The following is a 23,625-nucleotide window of genomic DNA, read 5'->3' on the forward strand; positions in this document are numbered from 1 at the left end:
AATCTTCGCTGCACTCTCTCCATGGCAAGAACATCCTTCCTCAGATAAGGCGACCAAAACTGCACACAATACTCAAGGTGTGGTCTCACCAAGGCCCTGTACAACTGCAGCAAGACATCCTTGCTCCTGTACTCGAATCCTCTCACTATGAAGGCCAACATACCATTTGTCTTCTTAACCGCCTGCTGCACCTGCATTCTTACCTTCAGCGACTGGTGCACAAGGACACCCAGGTCTCGTTGCACTTCCCCTTTTCCCAATCTATTGCCATTCAGATAATAATCTGTCTTCCTGTTTTTGCCACCAAAGTGGATAACTTCGCATTTATCCACATTATTCTGCATTTGCCATGCATCTGCCCAATCAGCCAACCTGTCCAAATCATACTGGAGTTTCTCGGCATCCTCCTCACTGCACACACGCCCACCCAGCTTTGTGTCATCTGCAAACTTGGAGATATTACATCTAGTTCCCTCGTCTAGATCATTTATGTATATTGTGAATAGCTGGGGTCCTAGCACTGATCCCTGCGGTACCCCACTAGTCACTGCTTGCCACTCGGAAAAGGACCCGTTTATTCCAACTCTTTGCTTCCTGTCTGCCAACCAGTTCTCTATCCAAGAAAGTACCTTACCCCCAATCCCGTGTGCTTTAACTTTGCACGCTAATCCCTTATGCAGGACCTTATCGAAAGCCTTCTGAAAGTCTAAATAAACCACATCCACTGGTTCTCCCTTATCTATTCTACTAGTTACATCCTCAAAAAATTCCAGTAGATTAGTCAAGCATGATTTACCTTTTGTAAATCCATGTTGACTTTGTCTGATCCTGTCACTGTTTTCCAAGTGCTCTGCTATTACATCTTTTATAATGGACTCTAGCATTTTCCCCACTACCGATGTCAGGCTTACCGGTCTATAATTCCCCGCTTTTTCTCTACCACCTTTTTTGAATAGTGGGGTAACATTAGCTACCCTCCAATCCATAGGTACTGTTCCAGAGTCTATAGAATTTTGGAAGATGACCAGCAATGCATCTACTATTTCTAGGGCCACTTCCTTAAGTACCCTAGGATGTAGATTATCAGGCCCTGGGGATTTATCAGCCTTCAATCCCATCAATTTCCCTAACACCATTTCCCTACAAATACTGATTACATTCAATTCCTCCCTCTCATTAGACCCTATGTTCCCCGACATCTCTGGGAGGTTATTTGTGTCCTCCTTTGTGAAGACAGAACCAAAGTATATATTTAATTGGTTGGCCATTTCTTTGTTCCCCATTATAAATCCCCCTGATTCTGACTGCAAGAAACCTATGCTTCACTTCACCAATCTTTTTCTCTTCACATATCTATAGAAGCTTTTATAGTCCGTTTTTATGTTCCCTGCAAGCTTACTCTCGTAATCTATTTTTCCCCTCTTAATTAATCCCTTTGTCCTCCTTTACTGAATCCTAAACTGCTCCCAATCCTCAGGTTTGCTGCTTTTTCTGGCCAAATGATATGTCCTCTCCTTGGATCGTATGCTATCCCTAATTTCCCTTGTTAGCCACGGTTGAGACACCTTTTTTGTTTTATTTTTATGCCAAACAGGGATGAACAAATTCTGTAGTTCATCCATGCGATCTTTAAATGTTTGCCTTTGCATATCCACCGTCAACCCTTTAATTACATTCCCCAATCCATCCTAGCCAACTTGTGCCTCATACCATCATAGTTTCCTTTATTTAAATTCAAGACCCTAGTCTCTGAGTCAACTACTTCACTCTCCATCTTAATGAAGATTTCCATCATATTATGATCGCTCATCCCCAAGGGGGCCTTGCACAACAAGATTGCTAATTAATCCTTTCTCATTACATAATACCCAGTCTAAGATGGCCTGATCTCTAGTTGGTTCCTCGACATATTGGTCCAGGAAACTATCCCGTATACACTCTAGGAATTCCTCCTCCACAGTATTGTTACTAATTTGGTTAGCCCAATCTATATGTAGATTAAAGTCACCCATGTTAACTGCTGTGCCCTTATTGCACGCATCTCTAATTTCCCATTTAATGCCATCCCCAACCTCAGCATTACTGTTTGGGGTCTGTATACAGCTCCCACTAAAGTTTTCTGCCCTTTGGTATTTCTCAGTTCTGCCCATACAGATTCCACATCATCAGAGCTAATATCCTTCCTTACTATTGTGTTAATCTCCTCTTTAACCCGCAATGCTACCCCGCCTCCTTTTCCTTTTTTCCTATCCTTCCTGAATATTGAATACCCCTGGATGTTGAATTCCCAGTCTTGGTCACCCTGGAGCCATGTCTCTGTAATCCCAATTATATCATATCCATTTACATCTATTTGCGCAGCCACTTCATCCACCTTATTACGAATGCGCCTCGCATTAATACACAAAGCCTTCAGGCTTGATTTTTTAGCACTCTTTGTCCTTTTAGAATTATTATTTACTGTTGCTCTGATTTACACCTTTGATTTCTCTGCCTTCCACTTTTGCTTTTCTCCTTCCTGTCTTTTGTTTCTATCCTTGCTTCCCTTTCCTCTGTCTCCCTGCACAGGTTCCCAACCCCCTGATCTTAGCTTCCGAGGCTGCCTTTAGTAATAAAAAGGAACCTAATCACTTTTAAAAAAGAGAGGCATAGATCAGTTGAAATGAGCTAGCAGGCTGTGACAATTAACAGCATCTGGATAAGGTTGTCAATGCTTCCAGAGTTGGCCTGCAGTCTCCAGGGTTGGCCTGCAGTCTCCAGGATTGCCCTGGAGTCTCTAGGAATTGAAGATTAATCTCCAGGACACTGCTGGGAGCAACACCCGGGAGAAAAAGAAACATGATAATTTTCTTTCAAGACTTTTGTTTTATTAGTTAGAAAAATGTTGGAGATGGGAAAGAAAAGGCTATTTGACTGACAGTCAAGAATTATCCAATCAGGCAAGTGGGTCAATAACCAGAGGTCATAGATTTAAATCATTAGCAAAAGATCTAGAGGGGAGATGAGGAGAAGTGTTTTCACTCGGACAGTTGTCGGGATCTGGAATGCTCTACCTGAGATGGTGGTGGATACTGATTCCAGAAATAATTTTAAAAGGGAGTTGTCAGGTACTTGAGGATGAGGCTCTTACAGGGTTACAGACAAACAGCGAGGATGTGGGACTAAGCACGACTGCTGTTTCAAAGAGCCGGCACAGGCATGATGGGCCGAATGGCCTCCTTCTGTGCTGTAAGTTTCTATGATTTGAATCATTCAATCGGGTAATTAAGAGTCTGTTCGCTTTCCAATTGGCAATGCGGTGTGAGGATGGACATGTTGGGCGACCAATGGGAGATCATGTGATGAAACCCCCAGGAGTACATCCAGCCAGAGTTGGCAACCCTATATCTGGAACCTGTTCCCAATGCCAGTGTGTCTCAGTCTACTAAGAATCTGACCCTCTTCAATTTTCATACAAATTAAATACATTTTCCATTTAGTTACAAACTGCTTTTCTATATTATTAATATAGTGAAACCTGTCCATCTAATCACCAGCCTTAAGCACCTCACATTTTTTTTCCCTAAGAACCAACAGGTTTCAAACAGAATTAAACATAACCTGCAGATGAATTAGCCAGCCATCTGCTATGTTCCCATAGTAACCGGCGAAAATGATAGCTAGTCTGAAGTGGGTAAGTGCACATTGACTAGATTAATCCAACTGGGAGCTTTACGACTGATGCATTTAAATACCTCATTCCACCATCCCATGGATCCAACCAGTGACATATCCCTCAGTAAATTTCAGCCACTTCAATGATTAGTTATTAGAAAAAAAGTTACGTTGCATTTGTCAATCATAACAACTTGAATGTTGCAACCTTAGGGTCTGTGCTCATAGTAGCACATAATGCACGTGGTATAGCCTGTGAACTCTGATTTTTTAGGGCAGGTGCACAACGTGTGAAACAGCACAAGCTTAACCACAATAGCAACGCGAGGTGGCTGTGCAAACCATCACACTGTGTTTACAACATCAGATTTCCAATTGCAAGTAATGCATTTCACGGTCTCAGGCACAATACGCAATGTATACCAAGACATCTGTTTTTAAGCAACTAGCTTCAAACACAACTGTAACATATTGCAAGCTTCAAACAGCAACATAAGATAAAGCAGTTGTCTAACTCCAGTTAGAATTTGTTTGCAAGTTGAACAATGATATTGAAGTTACTTTCAGATGCATTCAATTCCCAAACCATATACTAAAAAGGTCCTTAAGAGTTCTTTCATTAAATCAGCCCATCCCCAAAGTAGCTAACCTGAACACATCCTCCTACAGATGGATGGGAGACCAAACGAACCATGGATCTTTCCACACCGTACACCAATATCACTTTGTGGTTCATCCAATCGATAGCGATCTTATGGTGAAGACAGTTTTCATACAAGTCGAGATGTCCTATCTTTCAGGCTGTTAAAAATAAAAGGAAAATTTAGCTCATCACGTTCATAGGAACAGGAGTAGACCATTCAGCCCCTCGAGCCTGTTCTGCCATTCAATTAGATCATGGCTGGACATAAGAACATAAGAATTAAGAGCAGGAGTAGGCCATACGGCCCCTCGAGCCTGCTCGATATGTTTGTATCTTAACTCCATCGATCCGCCTTGGTTCCCTAGCCCTTAATACCCTTGCCTAAAAAAATCTATCAATCTCAGTTTTGACATTTTCAATTGATCCCCAGCCTCTACAGCTTTTGGGGGAGAGAGTTCCAGATCTCCACTACCCTTTATGTGAAGAAGTGCTTCCTGACATCACCCCTGAACGGCCTAGCTCTCATTTTAAAGCATGTTCTACATCCCCCCACCAGAGGAAATAATTTCTCTCTGTCTCTTGAGTTTCACCCAATGCTATAGTTTAATTCATGGCCAGAATAAAACAGATTTATTTTTCATTTTTACAGTACATTGTATTATTCTGGCTGAATCATACCGTGACACATTTTATAGTATATACAACTAATATATTTAAGTGTGCTTGTAAATATGCTTCCAACAAGGCAAATAATATCATCCATGACATTTTCTTTCAGATAGTCTTTTAGCAATTATATGCGCGAGCGCTCAGGTTTCCATAGAGACATAAGTATTGCCAACCAACCTTTAAACTGGTAAAAAGCTCTGTGGTCTAAATAGAGTAAATACAAAGTGGATTCTAACAGCAACAACTTCCCTTCATACAGCGCCTTCAAGGTAGAAAAACGTCCCAAGGCACTTCACAAAAGTGTAATCAGATAAAAATAGTCGCTGAGCCAAAGGAGATAATAGGAGGAGTGACCAATATCTTGGTCAGAGATGGGTTACAAGAAGGAGAGGGAAGGCAAAGAGGCGGAGGGGTTTAGGGAGAGAATTTCAGTCTCGGTGGCTGAAAGTACGGTTGCTGGTGGTGGGGTGAAGAGAGGTGGAGATGGAAAAGAGGACATGGGTTAGAGGAATGGAGAAATGGTGGGCGGAGGTGGTGGAGGAGGTTACAGAGATAAGGAGAGGTGAGCTAATTCAGGAGATTTAAGCACCAGAATTTTAAACTTAAGGAGTTGGGTTACCGGGAGCCAATGTCGGTCAATGAGGACAGACGATAATAGGTGAGCAAGACTTGGCGGAGGATAGCATATGGACAGCAGAGTATTGGGTGAGCTAAAGTTTACACAGGGTGGAAGATAGGAAACCGGCCAGGGGAGCATTGGAATAGTCAAATCTGGTGGTGACAAAGACATAGATGAGGTTTTCAGCAGAGGTAGGGCAGGCATGTGTAATGTTAAAGAGGTGGCGATCTTTGTGATAGACAGGATATGGGGTTGGAAGGTCAGCTCATGGTCGATTAGGATGCTGAGGTTGCAAACAACAACAACTTGCATTTATATAGCACCTTCAATGTAGTGAAATGTCCCAAGGTGCTTCACAGGAGCAATTATCAAACAAAATTTGACACCGAGACACATAAGGATATATTAGGACAGGCTTGGTCAAAGAGGTAGGTTTTAAGGAGCGTCTTATAGGAGAAGAGAGCGGTATAGAGTCAGAGAGGTTTAGGGAGGGAACTCCAGAGCTTTGGGCCTAGGCAGCTGAAGGCACACCCACCAATAGTGGAACGATTAATAATTGGGGATGCACAAGAGGCCAGAATTGGAGAAGCACAGAGTTCTTGTGCGGGTTGTAGGGCTGGTGGAGGTTACAGAGATAGGGAGGGGAGGGGCGAGGCCATGGAGGGATTTGAAAACAAGGATGAGAATTTTAACATGGAGTCGTTCCTGGACTGGGAGCCAAAGTAGGTCAACGAGCACAGGGGGTGATGGGTGAACGGGACTTGGTGCGAATTAGAATACGGACAATCTAGTTCAACCTGAGACAGTGAACAGGGAATGATATGGAGTCGGTGAGTAGGGTGCAGAATTTGTGGTGGGGGCCGAAGACCATAACTTCAGTACTTAACTGGGGAAAACTATGGCTCATCCAAGACTGAATGTCAGACAAGCAGTCTGGAGACACTGGAGGCGTCAAGTATTAGTAATTAGTGCCTTACATTGGATTGCTGAACTAATAAATTACAGAAAATGCACTCGCTTAATTTGAATACAAAATTGGACTAATTGGTGCTGAATAATATAACACATGTTTCACCATTTAACAGCATCAAGAATCCTCAATGAAGTATAGCACAGGCTAAGTGCATAATATCCATGCTGAGCCACAAGTGCTAAGCTATAAGCCCAACAGAGGAACTCCTATTACACCCAGTGTGAGCTTTTAGTTCCACACCAGCCATCTTTATGGTCATTTTTGGGTGACACAGTCAATTTAATACCAAATTTGTGTTTAATTAGACCCCATAACTTGTGAGGTTACCCAAACGTATTATACATAGAATCCTTACATTTTTAATTTTTTTTACAATTGAAACATATAAAATTCTTAAGGGGCTTGACAGGGTAGGTGCTGGGCAGATGTTTCCCCTGTCTGGGGAGTCTAGAACGAGGAGTCACAGTCTCAGGAGAAGTGGGTGGCCATTTAGGGCTGAGGTGAGGAGAAATTTCTTCACTCAAAAGGGTTGTGAGTCTTTGGAATTCTCTACCCTAGAGAGCTGTGGATGCCCAGTCATTGAGTATATTCAAGATTGAGATCGATAGACTTTTGAATATTAAGGGACTCAAGGGATATGGGGATAGGGCGGGAAAGCGGAGTTGAGGTAGAAGATCAGCCATGATCTTATTGAATGGCAGAGCAGGCTCGAAGGGCCAAATGGCCTACTCCTGCTCCTATTTCTTATGTTTTTATAGCCAGTAGGCGCGAATGTGAGCTGGATTTAAAGACGGGTCCCAGGAACGAAAAGATACCACACAAACCCACAGCACCATTCATTCCTCCAAAATGAATATATTCAAAAAATTAAGGTGGTTGTCAATTAATAATTGTTTTCTTTTCTCATCTTTTAATGTTTTTCTTTCACTTGTACTAGAACAATCATGCTATTTTAAAGTGTGTTTTGCTTTAGAATATTTTATTCATTTTGACTTGTAAATTCCCTTCACCCTATTCAGTCTAATGTGGTTCAATTAAATTGCCCACTTATTTTGTTTAATTGGTGGAGGCAAGAATAATTTGCTAATCAAGATGAAGGCAGTGATTACAAAAAACCCAGTGAAAGCATGAAGTACTCTCAGCTCCAGAAATATTCCAGGTCGGATGTGCTTCAAGGCTATAGCAATGCAGCTCAACTTAACCCAAAGTGCACATGTGTGTTACTCTCTTATCACCACTCACAGAATATTCGATCACTTCATTTAACATGGTAGATTCATCACTCACACCTTGAGCTAAATTTACTGATTATGAGTTCTCGATTTCTCTTCCAAATATTATTTCTTTTCCACATCCATTAAGTTGATTGAGAGGGACTGAAAGGGATCCCGCTGTGACCAGGTAGGTTGAGCTGACAGCTTGTACATAGCCCCCAAAAAGCAGAGACAGGATTTTCGGTCTCCTCCGTTGGGTTACTGAACAGAAGTTCCCCTTCATTTTCCGCTCCATTTTCTTTCCCTCAAAATGGTGACCTATCCTGAGGTATCATCCCACAGACGCTGCCTGTCATCAGGCACCTTACCTCGGTGGCTAATCTTCCTGTGTGTGCCTGGATAGGCAGCATTGGTGGAATAGTAAACAGTGTGGCTATCTGAGTCAAATCAGATCTTCTCCACATCTGAGATCCACAAACTTTCCAACAGCAAACACTAGATAGGCATCCTAAAGCAGGAACCTTAGCTGATGTTTCTTCCCAAAAACCCAGCAGCTCTGTGCTTCCCCCAAATGAGATCAGATAACTTGGCATAGATGGGGGATCAATCCTGGGATCCTCCTCATCTGTATGGTTCAGCACCACACGGCGCACTTAACAACCGAGCAATCAGTTTTCTCTTATTAATGATTGCGAGTCACCGTTTACCTCAGAAAGAGGCATCCCAACCCAACTAATGAATTAAATAAACCCAACCTCACCCATTTACTCTGATTGAATGGAATTCCTCATTCAAGCATGTAAGGTTGGAAAATACAAATCAGATCCTAAAATGTTCTTCAGGTGGCTCATCTAATGGCTCATTTAGTAAATGCTCCTCAATTATTTTTATATATGTATATATAAAAGCCTTAGAGGGCTTGACAGTGTAGATGAACGAAAAGAAAGAAAGAACTTGCATTTATATCGCGCTTTACACAACCTCAGGGCATCCCAAAGCGCTTTACAGCCAATGAATTACTTTCAAGTGTAGTCACTGTTGTAATATAGGAAACGTGGCAGCCAAATTGTGCACAGCAAGGCCCCACAAACAGCAATGTGATAATGAGCCGATAATCTGGTTTTAGTGATGTTGATTGAGGGACAAATATTGGCCAGGACACCAGGGATAACTCCCCTGCTCTTCTTCAAAATAATACCATGGGATCTTTTACGTCCACCTGAGAGCAAGCGGGGCCTCAGTTTAACATCTCATCCGAAAGACGCCACGTCTGACAGTGCAGCACTCCCTCAGCACTGCACTGGAGTGTCAGCCTAGATTTTTGTGCTCAAGGGTCTGGAGTGGGACTTGAACCTTCTGACTCAGTGGGCAAGAGTGCTACCCACTGAGCTACTGCTGACACCAGATGGAGATTGGGGGCTGAATTTTGACGGCACTCAGAGTGCGGGTTTGGAGGCCGGTCCACTGTCAAATCACAAAGATTGACAGCGAGTTTGTATCCTGCTGTAAACCCGCCTCGTTATCAGTTTCCTAAGTGTTGGGTCTGTCATCCCTAAACAGACCCGACACCAATTTAGATAGTTAGAAGTTTATTAAAAGGTTGTCAAGAACCATTTTCCCATGTACTTACCATTTTACCAGGTTTTCAACGAGGTTCCCGGAGAGCAGCTATCACATCAGGTAAGTATGTCGGGTTATCAATGACTGTGGATTGCTGTGAACAGGTGAAAGCTGCAAAAGTGGTCTAAAACCTACCATTTCACAGTTGTTCACTTCCCAATCTTAGAAGCTGGAGCATTAATGATTTGGAACCCACTTTTGAGCTTTATGCACTTTTGAAGTCTTTGGAGTAATCTCTCTATCCACTGTCACCTCCTTGGAACAACCTATCTCAACATTGACAGATTACTTCTGTCATCGCAATCTCACCTGTCATCTATTCCATCAGCAAGTTTGAAAAAATCTCGCCTTGGTCCTCAGAATCCCAACCACGATCAGCCCCAACACCAGCATCACCGGGCACTCCAGCAGCATCAACATCCACACCAACCTTCTCATCGAAACATAGAAAGATAGTAGCAGGAGTAGGCATATGGAGGGAGTCATGGGAGAGCCTGGGTACAGCCCTGCACCTCTGTGCAGTGTTTGTCAGTGTTTGCAGCACCTCAATGCTGCAGAACACTGACAGCACAACTGTCAAAATCAATTTGCGCATGGTGCCTTTAAGGAAATCAGCTGATGACATGTCATCAGATGACGTCAACAGACCCGCTTTCTTTTAATTGACCGGGAACCTCACAAGGCGGGCTTAACAAGCCCAATCAGGGCAAAATGGTGGCATAGTGGTTAGCACTGTTGCCTCACAGCGCTAGAGACCCGGGTTCGAATCCGGCCTCGGGCGACTGTCTGTGTGGAGTTTGCACATTCTCCCCGTGTTTGCGTGGGTTTTCTCCGGGTGCTCCGGTTTCCTCCCACAGTCCAAAGATGTGTGGGTTAGGTTGATTGGCTATGATAAATTGACCCTTAGTGTTAGGGGGATTAAGTAGGTGGGGTTACAGGGATAGGGTGGGATATGTGTTGGGGTTACGGGGATCGGGTGGGATATGTGTCGGTGCAGGCTCGATGGGCCGAAATGGCCTCTATCTGCACTGTGGGGTTTCTGTGATTCTGTGAAAATCACTTGGAGGAGGCAGGATGAAGACGGGTGCGGAGTTTGCGGCCACTGTCTTCTCCGGCTGCACCAGACTCGCCACGTCTGGCAAAATCGCGGCCTTGGAGTAGAAACCCAGGCTGATCTTTTTCCCCTCTTCCCCCTAACTCAGGATTTCTTGGGATAATGATAATACCCCCGTGCAGCTGCGGCTAAGGTCATTAACTTAGCACTCATCAGGGACTGAACCTGGAAACATCATGATTTGTATTCATAAAAACATAAGAATTTGGATCAGGAGTAGCTGAGAGGCCGTTTCCCCTGGCTGGGAAGTCTAGAACTAAGAGTCACAGTCTCAGGATAAGAGGTCAGCGATTTATGACTGAGATGAGGAGAAATTTCTTCATTCAGAGGGTTGTGAATCTTTGGAATTTTCTAACCCAGAACGTTGTGGATGCTGAGTCGTTGAGTATATTCAAGACAGAGATCGATAGATTTTTGGACTCTAGGGGCATCAAGGGATATGGGGATAGGGCGGGAAAGTGGAGTTGAGGTAGAAGATCAGCCATGATCTTATTGAATGGTGAAGCAGGCTCGAGGGGCCGTATGGCCGACTCCTGCTCTTATTTCTTATGTTCTTATGTATACAAATCATGATGTTTCCAAGTTCAATCCCTGATCAGTGCTGAGTTAATCATCTTAGCCACAGCAGCATTGAGGTATTATAAGCACAAAAGCCCCGAAGTTAGGGGGAAATGGGAAAGGGGGAAAACGATCAGCCAGGGTTTCCACTCCCAATCTCTATCCAGTGGTGTTTGCTGGAAATATCATTTTTTCAGATGAAGACACAATTGAGTTTGGCTGGATTGCCGCCCCAGAGGTTGAATAGCCAGCCAATATTTACTCTTTAGGCTCATATGTGAAGGGGTGAGAAGCAAGAGGGTTACAACCACCCATGGAACCTTGCCCCAGTCCGAAAAACAACAGTTCACCACTACTCTCTGTTTCCTGTCACTTAGCCAATTTCGTATCCATGCTGCAACTGTCCCTTTTATTCCATGGGCTTCAACTTTGCTGGCAAGCCTATTATGTGGCATTTTGTCGAACGTCTTTTGGAAATTCATGTACACCAGGTCAACTGCATTGCCCTCATTAACCCTCTCTGTTACAATACATTGTGGAACATTATCAGTTCTATGTAAAATAGGCACATTTGTTAACGGGAAATTGCTCGTTGACAAACGTAATCTGCTTTGCTTAAAACATTTAAATTGGCTAATATTATTCCGAGTTTATAAACAAACTCCCTCCCTTCCCATCAGATGCCCCTGTCAAGATCAGCCAAGCTCCCAGTCCTCCTAAGAATGCTTTTGTTAAAATAACCAAATAAGGAGACACTGGGTTGACCCAGTGGTATCAAACCATTAAAAGAGTGCCCCCGAAGTGGTTAGGATAAAGAGATTTTAACTTTCACTTTAAAGAGTTGTTTTAACTTTTTCAATACATTTGAAATTATGGGAAGAGTTTACATTAGGATTTATTTTACATTTCTTGTTAATGTTACAGTTATACAACATTGAGATAGTGATAAAAATTATTTATTACCTTAACCCAAGTTAAGTGTAGCTACACACTGGAGAAGACTCTCAGCTGTGTAATAGCAATGCTTTATATTAGAATTACAATTATGTATTACCCAATTTAGTGGAGAGCATGCCTCTTCTCGTTAAACCCATAAGGAGACACTGAGATGCCCCAGTGCCATCAACCAAACACCAAACAAAAAGTGCCCCCTTTTTAGAGGGACACAGCTAAACCAAGACCTAAACCATTAAAAAAAAGGAAACTTATAAATTAAATAATATTATTGTTGCCCGTATCCACTATGCCATCTATTCCCTGTGGTGCCCACCGGTCGCGGAAGGCCTCAAGCGTGCCGGCGGACACCGCGTGTTCCCACTCCAGGGCCACCCGGGCGTGGGCAAGAACCACGGAAGAGAGGCAGGCAGCCAGAGAGATCACCGCCTCCCCATGGGCCGTGTCCAACCCAGACTTGTCCAGGGCCCAGGAGCAAACTCGCGAGGAGGTCCTCCGGCTTACCCTGCCCTCCCCCACGGTTAAAATTTGAATGCTGGTCGAGACTGGGATTTGATCCTGGGTCCATCTGAGTGTAGAGTCCAACACCATAGCATAGTGACTATTGGAGCTTGCCTGCCTTCTAGATCTTTCGCAGACCGAACCCAACTTTAAGAGGAAAGATGTTTCCTTATTTGATTTCAGTGCAGCCTTGGCGACCTCACTTAGATGACGTGTGCAATAACTCTAATTGCAGCCCTATAGTTTAAGAAAGTCTTTTGTCATTTTTAATTGGCTACTGTTCCAAAGTTTACCTGATTAAACTGATGATGATATCTGAACCGCACTCCTGGGAAAGAAGCATACTCCACAGCAATGAACATCAGCATTGCTGATGAATAATAATTAAATTGTAACAAAATTGCTCAGCATATTGAATATGCAATCTTGAGGAGTTTGATATGGTAGAAATATTATAATAAACAGCACAATAAGCATCATAGTTCCTATAGCACGCATATCCAAATAATTAATTTATTAGGAAGTACTGGCTTGACTTTAAAGGGCAGCAATACTACAAAAATGAAGAAAGGTTTTAGAGAAACTTACCAGCATTTCCTAGTTTCCTTTTCTTTTTTGCTAATGCAGAACTCTCGATTATATCAGGGACTGAGACCTTTGAACTGAGATCATTGCATATTCATTGGTGTCCTGGCTACCGTTTCTTGAGCGTTGCACCGCACTTCAGACCAGCAGCTATCGTGTGCGTATGTGTGTGTGTGTGTGTGTGTGTGCGCATGTGGGGGGAAAAAACCACAGAGTGAGGCCAGGAAGAGTCTACTTGTACCACGGGGCGAAACGACTGGCTTTGACCGTCGTTTCTCTGTCAATCCCTTCCTGCCGAGCTTGGACTGTGCATGTGATGGCACACCGCTGTTAGCCCTTAAGCTGGCTCCAGAGGTTTACCAGAGCCCTGCCGCACTAAGACGGCAAGAAAATCAATTGCCCTAAGATGTGGTTGCCACCTGTTCCTGGAGGTCACACAAGGATTGGATTTTAACATTACCTTAGCCCCCCGCCTCCCCTCAACCTAATTGCTACATTACACCCTATCTGGGAGATAAGTAGATGTAAAATTGATTTGTCAAATCCTTCGTGGCATGCGATCTAATTTGTGTTAACACTATCTACTATTTATAAACCGTGCATGTTTTGTTTATACAATATTAGGCTGTCTTGTGGGAGTATACCTTTACCCCCTGATCATTATTTGTGCCCATTAATGGTGGCTGGTTTAGGAAGCATTGGTGTTAAATAAGAAAGGAGCGTCAGCAGGCTAGTGGGTGGTGGATTAATGACTAACCCGATACTTCTTTTAATCAGAATAGATGATCGGCTTCGTCTGGGCAAGCTGAGCAAGTGTCATGAAGAAGCTGGGCAGGTGCTCTCTGCCGATATCACGCTGTGTCCAGGGATTCTGTAAACAGCAACACACCAAGCTCCCTGCAGCCCCTCTGCTTTCTCATATCCTGTTGATTGTTCTTAAATGAGGCAACGCACCCTGCTCCGATTTATCTCTCAAAAATAGCTGTCAGTGGAAGTGCAAATCAGAGTCTAAACGGGACATTTTTCCCTTTCTGAATATATTGCTCACGAGCTGTACAACCACTGGATGTGATAACTCTTTCAGCCCTACATTATCTTTACATTTTACACTGCACAAAGGGAGGCCGTAGTGTTGAGCGGATGTTTATCAGACTGGAGGGAGGTATACAGTGGTGTCCTCCAGGGGTCGGTGTTGGGACATAGAAATATAGAAGATAGGAGCAGGAGTAGGCCATTCGGCCTCTCGAGCCTGCTCCGCCATTCAATGCAATCATGGCTGATCATCCAAATTCAGTACCCGGTCCCTGCTTTCTCCCCATACCCCTTGATCCCTTTAGCCTTAAGAAATATATCCAACTCCTTCTTGAATATATTTAATGTATTGGCCTCTACTGCTGTTATGTCTTCTAGCGCTCGTAGTGCTTTGTAAGGACGACTCTGGACTCAGTAGTTTGTAATTATAACTACTGTTTTATTTGTGTTGTAATGGCTGCCTGCCGCATGGTGCAGGGTGACATTTCCAAGTGCCTGTGCGGCGCCTGCGCACTACTTTCCCAGCATCGTAGTGCTGCTACACTTGATTTGAGTGTTAGTACACTTGTACAATGTAGTCCCAACATAACTATGTAACATCCCTCTTTCCCAACAAAACTAATTACATCAATTTTTCTATTTTACAATGTTTCCAGTTGAATAACGTTAACAAAATACAGAACGTGAGCTTTCTTTGCTCAATTTATATACAGATATTTGTCCATGTTGTTTTACTGTTCTGTGCAAATTATAATTGTCTTTATAATTATTCGCAATACCGCTCAGGTGGTTGTATGTTACTCCTCCATGTTGTGGACTTGGCTGTAACTATTCCTTTCTGCGGTGTTTTGGTGTATTCATTTCTTGTTGCCGGTGCTGTCATGTTTGGCTCTGGAGAGTGCATGTTTGCAGTTGTTGTATTTGAGGTGTTTGTTTCTGGCATTATATTGTTTTCCGTGTCTGGTACCGTAACTGCTGTTAATGTTGTCCACTGTTTGACAGCTTCAGGTGAGGGTCTGATATGGGTCCTGTTTCGCCTGTATTGGTTTCCAGGTTCTGTCTCTACCAAGTAAGATCTTGGAGTATCAGCTTTTCCAATAACCTTGGCTGGACTCCATGTTCTCAACAACGGATCTTGTATATGCACTGATTGCCCATTTAGCAGCTCCGGTAGTGGTTTTGCATGCTTGTTATAGTGTGTGCTCCCCGTAGCTTGTGTTTCCATCAGCTTCTGCCGAACGTCCTCTTGGTCCTGGGGAGGATATATCTTTGCTGGTAGAGTTGTTTTGTATTTTCTACCGTTTAGTAGTTCTGCTGGTGATTGCGAGTCTGCTCTCAAAGGTGTCAATCTGATTGCCAAAAGGGCGAGGTCTTGGTCTTCTCCCATCTCCTTGCTTTTAATGAGAGCTCTTTTGACTGTTTGGATCTGTCTTTCAATAAATCCGTGTCCCCTTGGGTAATGTGGGGATGAGGTAATTATTTTAAATCCATATTTTCCAGCCAGTGCTTTGAATTCGCTGGAGGTGAATTGTGTCCCATTGTCGCAGATGACCTTCTCTGGGATGCCCTGTTCTGCGAATAAGTTTTTCGCAATTTTTGTGATTGTTGTGGCTCTCATGTCGTTTATCCTTCTGACAAAAGGAAATTTTGAGTAGTAGTCTGCTACTATGATGAAACAGCTGAAGATGGTTGAGCCTAGGACACTGCCCTGACGAACTCCTGCAGTGATGTCATGTGATTGAGATGAATGACCTCCAACAACCACAGCCAACTTCCTTTGTGCTAGGTATGATTCCAACCAATGGAGAGTTTTCCCCTTGATTCCCATTGACTTCAGTTTTGCTAGGGCTCCTTGATGCCACACTCGATCAAATGCTGCCTTGATGTCAAGGGCAGTCACTCTCACCTCACCTCTTGAGTTCAGCTCTTTTGTCCATGTTTGGACCAAGGCTGTAATGAGGTCAGGAGCTGAGTGGCCCTGGCGGAACCCAAACTGGGCGTCAGTTAGCAGGTTATTCCTGAGTAAGTGCCGCTTGATAGCACTGTCGACGACACCTTCCATCACTTTGCTGATGATTGAGAGTAGACTGATGGGATGGTAATTGGCCGGGTCGGATTTGTCCTGCTTTTTGTAGACAGGACACACTTGGACAATTTTCCACATTGCCGGGTAGATGCCAGTGTTGTAGCTGTACTGGAACAGCTTGGCTAGGGGCGCAGCTAGTTCTGGAGCACAAGTCTTCAGTACTATTGCCGGAATGTTGTCAGGGCCCATAGCCTTTGCAGTATCCAGTGTCTTCAGCCGTTTCTTGACATCACGTGGAGTGAATTGAGTGGGCTGAAGACTGGCATCTGTGATGCTGGGGACCTCACGAGGAGGCCGAGATGGATCATCCACTCGGCACTTCTGGCTGAAGATAGTTGCAAATGCTTCAGCCTTGTCTTTTGCACTCACGTGCTGGGCTCCACCATCATTGAGGATGGGGATATTTTTGGAGCCTCCTCCTCCTGTTAACTGTTTAATTGTCCACCACCACTCACGACTGGATGTGGCAGGACTGCAGAGCTTTGATTTTATCCGATGGTTGTGAGATCGCTTAGTTCTGTCTATCGCATGTTGCTTCTGTTGTTTGGCATGCAAGTAGTCCTGTGTTGTAGCCTCACCAGGTTGACACCTCATTTTTCGGTATGCCTGGTGCTGTTCCCGGCATGCTCTCCTGCACTCTTCGTTAAACCAGGGTTCCCTTCCCTCCATCATAAGGTCAGAAGTGGGGATGTTCGCTGATGATTGCACACTGTTCAGCACCATTCGAGACTCGTCAGATACTGATGCAGTCTGTGTCCATATGCAGCAAGACCTGGACAACATTCAGACTTGGGCTGACAAGTGGCAAGTAACATTCGCACCACACAAGTGCCAGGCAATGACCATCTCCAACAAGCGAGACTCTAACCATCTCCCCTTGACATTCAATGGCATTACCATCGCTGAATCCCCCACTATCAACATCCTGGGGGTTACCATTGATCAGAAATTGAACTGGACCAGCCATATAAATACTGTGGCTACAAGAGCAGGCCAGAGGCTGGGAATTCTGCAGTGAGTGTCTCACCTCCTGACTCCCCAAAGCCTTTCCACCATCTACAAGGCACAAGTCAGGAGTGTGATGGAATACTCTCCACTTGCCTGGATGAGTGCAGCTCCAACAACACTCAAGAAGCTCGACACCATTCAGGATAAAGCAGCCCGCTTGATTGGCACTCCATCCACTACCTTCAACATTCACTCCCTCCACCACCAGCGCACTGTGGCTGCAGTGTGTACCATCTACAAGATGCACTGCAGCAACTCGCCAAAGCTCCTTCAACAGCACCTTCCAAACCCGCGACCTCTACCACTTAGAAGGACAAGGGCAGCAGACGCATGGGAACATCACCACCTACAAGTTCCCCTCCAAGCCACACACCATCCTGACTTGGACCTGTATCGCCGTTCCTTCACTGTCGCTGGGCCAAAATCCTGGAACTCCCTAACAGCATTGTGGGTGTACCTACACCATATGGACTGCAATGGTTCAAGAAGGCGGCTCACCACCTTCTTCTCAAGGGCAATTAGGGATGGGCACTAAATGCAGGCCTAGCCAGCGACGCCCACATCCCATCAATGAATTAAAAAAAACTATGATGTACCACTCCTGGTTGCACAGGAACAGATCTGTTCCGACCGTGTGCCATGGTCTCGGGGGTACTTCCATTTGAATCATCTCCTCCTTCTGCTGTGTGTTTCGGTATTTCTGGCATATGCAGCATGTGGAGGCCATTTGTTCTATGCTTTTGTACATGCCTATCCAGTACACAGCTGATCTGGCTCTTAGTTTACATTTCTCCATCCCCATATGGCCTTGGTGTATTAAGCGGAGAAGTTCCGTTTGCATCGTTTTTGGTATTATGATTCTTGAGCCAGCAAGGAGAACACTGTCCTCCACCGAGATGTCGTCTCTGATTGTCCAGTACTGTCGGATTTGGTTTCAGACCTGCTGGATCTTCTCCGGCCACCCCTGTATTACCTGTTGCATGAGTAGTAGCAACTCCTCTTCTTTACCAGTCTCCTCTTGAATTTGGCTAAGCTTTGTGGGAGTAACATTTACGAGGTGGTGTATTTTTACTGTCAGGCCCTTCAGCTCGTGATTTTCGTGTGGTGACAATCGAGACAATGCATCTGCCAGTGCCATTTCTTTTCCTGGCCGGTATTTTAATTCGAAGTCGTAACTTTGGAGTCGTAACAGTAACCTTTGCAGTCTTGCTGGGGCCTTGCTTAGGTTTTTCTTGTAAATTTGTTCGAGTGGACGATGGTCACTCTCTACCTCGAATTTTCTTCTGTATAAGTAGGTGTGGAACTTTTCGCATCCGTATACTACTGCCAATAGCTGTCTTTCGAGTTTGCGTATCTTGTCTCTGCTGATGTCAATGCCTTCGATGCGAAAGCTATTGGTTTTCCTTCCTGCACGAGGGCTGCCCCTAGCCCCCTGGTAGAGGCATCTACCTGTAGGGTGACAGGTTTCTTTCTATCGTAATAAGACAGGCTGGTTTCTTTACATAATAATTCCTTTAGGTGTTTGAAGTTCCTCTCATGGGATTCTGACCATTGGTATTCGGTGTCTTCTTTTAGTAATTCTCTTAGGTTCGCTGTGTAGTCTGACATGTTTGGGATGAAAGAGCTCATATACTGGACCAAGCCGAGGTAGCTTCTCAGCTCCTTCTTGTCGTTTGGAGGTTTCATCTCTGCTATCGCCTCGACCTTTTCGGGATTAGGCTTGACACCCTCCGGTGTGTAGATCATGCCAAAAAATTTGCATTTCGTACTTTTAACGATGCACTTCTCGGCGTTCAGCTTGATGCCAGCTGTTCTGGTGCGCTCCATGGCCTCGTGCAAGTGCACGTCGTGGTCTCTTTCATTTGTTCCGTAAACTTGGATGTCATCAGCGATTCCAATGGCTCCTTCACAGCCTTTGTATGCTTCATCGATCTTTTGTTGGAAGATGTCTTGGCTGACTTTCAACCCGAATGGCAGCCGCAGGAATTTATAACGCCCCAATGGTGTATTAAAAGTCGTCAGGTTAGTTGATTCTTCGTCCAGTTTTACATTCCAGTAGCCGTTTCTGGCATCCAGTTTGGAGAAGACTTTGGCTCCTGCCAGTGCTGGTGTGATTTCTTCTAATGTTGGTGTGGGGTAGTGGTCTCGCTTTATTGCCTGGTTTAAGTCTTTGTTTAGGGTCCAGACAGATTCTGAGCCGCCCGTTCGTCTTTTCCCGTACCACAATCGAGTTTACCCAGTCTGTGGGTTCAGTGACCTTTGTGATTATTTCTTTCTCTTCCATTTCTTTTAGTTCGGTGTATAATTTTTCTTTTAGCTCGATGGGTATTTTTCTTGGAGCGTGGATGACAGGTTTTACCTCTGGATCTATTGTTATATGGTACTTGAACTCCCCGAAGCATCCTACAGTGTCATCAAAACACTCTGGATACATGTCCATCAAATGTTTCGTGTCCATGATTTGTGGACGATTCTCCAGTGGGGTGTTGCTGTCGACTTTCAGTGATGTTTTTGTTAGTTTGTGGTTTACCGAGATTAACCCCAGCTTCTCGCAGCTGTTTAATCCCAGGATCGCCGGTCCCTCGGAGTCGGTCACATAGAACATGCAGTTGATGTTTCTGCCTTTGTGTGTTCCTTTTATATAGGTTGTTCCGAGTTGTCTGATCTCACTCCCCCCATATGCTGTCAGCGTGACGTTGTTTGCTTTTAAACATCCTCTTTTCGGGTATCTATCTTCACCCAAGTTTTCGGGGAAGATCCTCTGGTATAGCCTCAGTGGAAGGATGTTGCTCTGAGCTCCTATGTCCAACTTTACTTTTAGATTGACGGTTGTGGGCTGTCCTTCGATCCTCTTTTTAATCTGGATGATAGTGCGCCATTCTTTCTTTGGGGTGCTTTCCGCTCTGGACGTTTCGTGTAAGAGAACCTTTATTGTTTCAATGTTCAGAGCTTTGTCATACCCACAGCCTTCATCATCTTGCTCACCCATGGTATGGATTTTGTTTTTCTTTTGTTGGTTCTGCTGTCCACCTCTGCTTTTGGTGTGTAGCCCCTCTCTTTTAGCTCTGCACATCTTTTGCCAGTAGTTTGCTTTACCACACGTGTTGCAGCTTGTTCCATACGCTGGGCATTTTCTTCTGTCTGTGTAGTCGTGTTGTCTTCCGCATTTTCTATACGTATTCTTCCCGCTGTCATATACTTGTTTTTGTGTGCTGTGCTTTTCGCGCACTGCATCTACTCTGTGATCTGGTTCGGGAGTTGTCCGCACGTCAGCCGTATGAGTATTCAGCGTTTTCATCTGTTGTTTTGTGGCTTTGTGAGCCCTCGCTGTATCTATGGCTTCTGATATTCTGAGCTTTTCTTTTCCAATTAGTTCTTTTTGCACTTCTGTATGTGCTGATCCCCATATTAGTTGGTCTACCAGCCTTTCTTCCAGCTCCGTAAACTTGCATTTGTTGGCTTCGTTTTTTAATCTCGTCAGGAAATTGTCAGCCGTTTCACCAGGTTCCTGTCTTAAGCTTTGGAATTTATACCTCTGTATGCGGTGGTTTGATTTAGGCTCGAGATGGTTACTGAACTTTTCATAAATCTCCGTAGGGTTCATTTTATCCTCTTCGGATAAACTCCAGCTGTTATAGAGATCTAAGCCTTTTTCTCCCGCCCACAGTAGAATGTAGCTGACTTTTTCCTCATCGGAGGAGCCTTTCAGGAAACTTTTAAATGTAAGCTCGCATTTTTGCTTAAATTTCCGGAAAGCTTCCACGATATCATCGGCTTCCCAGTTCATGATGGGGAGCATATTCGCGGTCAGTGCATTGGACGCCGCCATTTTAGCTCCCCGTACGATTCGTGGTTAAAACACTGCAGAGTTTACTTTTAAATTTCTTTCTTCAATCTTATCTCGTTTTTATTTGCGTAAGTTTTACTCACTTATACCGCTGCCACCATGTTATGGCTTCTAGCGCTCGTAGAGCTTTGTAAGGACGACTCTGGACTCAGTAGTTTGTAATTATAATTACTGTTTTATTTGTGTTGTAATGGCTGCCTGCTGCATGGTGCGGGGTGATATTTCCAAGTGCCTGTGCGGCGCCTGCGCACTACTTTCCCAGCATCGTAGTGCTGCTACACTTGATTTGAGTGTTAGTACACTTGTACAATGTAGTCCCAACATAACTATATAACAACTGCCTTCTGTGGTAGAGAATTCCATAGGTTCACCACTCTCTGGGTGAAGAAATTCCTCCTCATTTCTGTCCTAAATGGCCTACCCCTTATCCTTAGACTGTGACCCCTGGTTCTGGACTCCCCGACCATCGGGAACATCCTTCCTGCACCTAGTCTGTCTAGTGCTGTCAGAATTTTATAAGTTTCAATGAGATCCCCTCTCATTCTTCTGAACTTGGTGAGTACAAGCCCAATCGACCCAATCTCTCCTCATACGTCATTCCTGCCATCCCAGGTATCAGCCTGGTGAATCTTCGCTGAACGCCTTCCATGACAAGAACATCCTTCCTCAGATAAGGCGATCAAAACTGCACACAATACTCAAGATGTGGTCTCACCAAGGCCCTGTACAACTGCAGCAAGACATCCTTGTTCCTGTACTCAAACCCTCTCGCTACGAAGGCCAACATGCCATTTGCCTTCTTAACCGCCTGCTGCACCTGCATGCTTACCTTCAGCGACTGGTGTACAAGGACACCCAGGTCTCGTTGCACTTCCCCTTCTCCCAATCTATTGCCATTCAGATAATAATCATCCTGGAGTTTCTCGGCATCCTCCTCACAGCACACACGCCCACCCAGCTTTGTGTCATCTGCAAATTTGGAGATATTACATCTAGTTCCCTTGTCTAGATCATTAATATATATTGGGAATAGCTGGGGTCCAAGGACCAATCCCTGCGGTACCCCACTAATCACTGCCTGCCACTCGGAAAAAGACCCGTTTATTCCAACTCTTTCCTTTCTGTCTGCCAACCAGTTCTCTATCCAAATCAATACCTTGCCCCCAATCCCATGTGCCTTAACTTTACACGCTAATCTCTTATGCGGGACCTTATCGAAAGCCTTTTGAAAGTCCAAATACACCACATCCACTGGTTCTCCCTTATCTATTTTACCAGTTACATCCTCAAAAAATTCCAGTAGATTAGTCAAGCACGATTTACCTTTTGTAAATCCATGTTGACTTTGTCTGATCCTGTCACTGTTTTCCAAGTGCACTGCTATTACATCTTTTATAATGGACTCTAGCATTTTCCCCACTACTGATGTCAGGCTTACTGGTCTGTAATTCCCCGTTTTCTCTCTACCACCTTTTTTGAACAGTGGGGTAACATTAGCTACCCTCCAATCCATGGGTACTGTTCCAGATTCCATCGAATGCTGGAAGATGATCAGCAAAGCATCAACTATTTCTAGGGCCACTTCCTTAAGTACCCTAGGGTGTAGATTATCAGGCCCTGGCGATTTATCGGCCTTCAATCCCATCAATTTCCCTAACACCATTTCCCTACAAATACTGATTTCTTTCAGTTCCTCCCTTTCATCAGACCCTATCTTCCCCGACATCTCTGGGAGGTTATTTGTGTCCTCCTTTGTGAAGACAGAACCAAAATATGTATTTAATTGGTCGGCCATTTCTTTGATCCCCATTATAAATTCCCCTGATTCTGACTGCAAGGGACCTACGCTTGGCTTCACCAATCTTTTTCTCTTTACATATCTATAAAAGCTTTTACAGTCAGTTTTTATGTTCCCTGCAAGCTTACTCTCATATTCTATTTTCCCTTTCTTAATTAATCCCTTTGTCCTCCTTTGTAGAATCCTAAACTGCTCCCAATCCTCAGGTTTACTGCTTTTTCTGGCCAATTTATATGTCCTCTCCTTGGATCTTATGCTATCCCTAAATTCCCTTGTTAGCCACAGTTGAGTCGCCTTTTTTGTTTTATTTTTATGCCAAACTGGGATGAACAAATTCTGTAGTTCATCCATGTGGTCTTTGAATGTTTGCCATTGCCTATCCACCATCAACCCTTTGAGTGACATTCCCCAATCAATCCTACCCAACTCGCGCCTCAGACCATCGTAGTTTCCTTTATTTAAATTTAGGACCCTAGTCTCTGAGTCAACTACTTCATTCTCCATCTTAATGAAGAATTCGATCATATTATGATCGCTCCGACCCAAGGGGCCTCGTACTACAAGATTGCTAATTAATCCTTTCTCATTACATAATACCCAGTCTAAGATGGCCTGATCTCTGGTTGGTTCCTCGACATATTGGTCCAGGAAACCATCCCTTAAGCACTCCAGGAATTCCTCCTCCACAGTATTGTTACTAATTTGGTTTGCCCAATCTATATGCAGATTAAAGTCACCTGTGATGACTGC

This window comes from Somniosus microcephalus, chromosome 1 (genome assembly GCF_052327205.1).
Source record: "Somniosus microcephalus isolate GS21.2 chromosome 1, FLI_Smic_1.0, whole genome shotgun sequence".
Taxonomy (NCBI): domain Eukaryota; kingdom Metazoa; phylum Chordata; class Chondrichthyes; order Squaliformes; family Somniosidae; genus Somniosus; species Somniosus microcephalus.